The 1,302-nt window shown below is 64.1% G+C and overlaps 1 long non-coding RNA gene across 1 annotated transcript in view; it reads right to left on the reverse strand.

Moving 5' to 3' along the window:
- Window positions 1-294: 294 nt before the first annotated feature.
- Window positions 295-1,302, reverse strand: part of LOC112548158 — a 6,588-nt gene continuing 5,580 nt past the window's right edge. Inside the window, exon 4 of the long non-coding RNA XR_003091969.1 lies at window positions 295-848. This is a non-coding gene — a long non-coding RNA (uncharacterized LOC112548158). The remainder of the gene's footprint in view (window positions 849-1,302) is intronic.

A 1,302-nucleotide genomic window follows, 5' to 3' on the forward strand; every position in this document is an offset into this window, starting at 1 on the left:
CACGTGGGGGCCGGGGGGCTGCGCTGCTGAGCGCGGGGACAGCGAGCACAGCTGCAGCGAGAAGCTCAGCGCCGCGTCAAAGGCCGCCAGTGAGGCCTGGGGACGGGAGAGGGGAGGCAGGGGACCCAGGCGTACAGGCACCCCTCCCACCAGACCCCATTCTCCTCCCGGAAAAAGAGGTGTCCAGGAAGGGCTGCAGAGCCCCACGTGGGCACCAGGGGGCACTGGAGACAGCCCTACCCCTCCCCAAGGAGATACTCACTCTTATCCCAGGTCTGGGGGCCAACTCAGGAGTCCCGGCTCCCCACCCCAGCCCATCAGACCCCCCCCCGCCATTCCTCTCCCAGAGAACACAGGTGTCCGGGCACCCTTCCTCACCCCATTACACCCCCACTCCCAAGTCTGGGAGAGCCCAGGCACCCCAGCTCTCAGCCCCAGCTTCTCAGATCCCAGGCCTGGATAGAACCCAGGCGTCCAGGATCCCAGTTCCCCACCCCCCAGCTCTAGTCCACTCCACTCCCAGGGCTAGGAGAGAATGCAGGTGTCCTGGCACCCAAACTCACTTCTCTAATTCCCCCTATATCCCACTGTCCTCCCAGAGTTGGATAGAACCCAGGCATCTGGGCTCCAAGCCCTGCCCCGCCTCAACTCCCTGCTGGATGTAGGAGAGGCCAGGAATCTGGCACCCCTACCTGGACATAGACGCGGGCGTTGGCAGGCACAGTGCAGGGCCCAGAGGGTGCTGGAAACCTGGGAGAGCTTGACACCTCCAGGCTCAGTAGCGCCTGGCCCAGGTGTGGGAGCGGGGCCTGGGGTGATAGGTGTGGGGCCACAGAGGGGCAGGAGACCTGGGGGAGAAGAGTGTGCCAAGGCTGTGACTGACAGTCTGTCTTCCCAGTCCCAGGCCCTGGGGCTCTATGCATCTTCCCAGGGCTTTGTAGCCCATGGGAGCCATCATAACCACTCCCCCCAGCCATATGCTGCTGCTGCCTCCCTGATGTAACAGTGCTGGGTGCCAGGCAGGTGACCATCCTCTGGGGTCTGTGCTGGGACGGGGGAGTGGGACCACCAGAGACAATCACAGCAGGGTCTGGGGCAAAGCAGCCTGCGTGGGGCCTTCCTCCCCATCCCATGGCACACTTACACCGGGGAGTGAAAGTACATGGGACACAGCAGGAGGGGTGGCAGCTGGAACATCCCGCCGGAACAAGCAAAGAGTCGTCCAACCCACTAGGCGGGAAGGCAGGCTAAATTTCAAATGCGGCAACCACGGCCTCTCCACCTGGCTCTGTGGGGGCCCCC

The sequence above is a fragment of the Alligator sinensis genome, unplaced genomic scaffold (assembly GCF_000455745.1).
Source record: "Alligator sinensis unplaced genomic scaffold, ASM45574v1 scaffold1892_1, whole genome shotgun sequence".
Lineage (NCBI taxonomy): Eukaryota > Metazoa > Chordata > Crocodylia > Alligatoridae > Alligator > Alligator sinensis.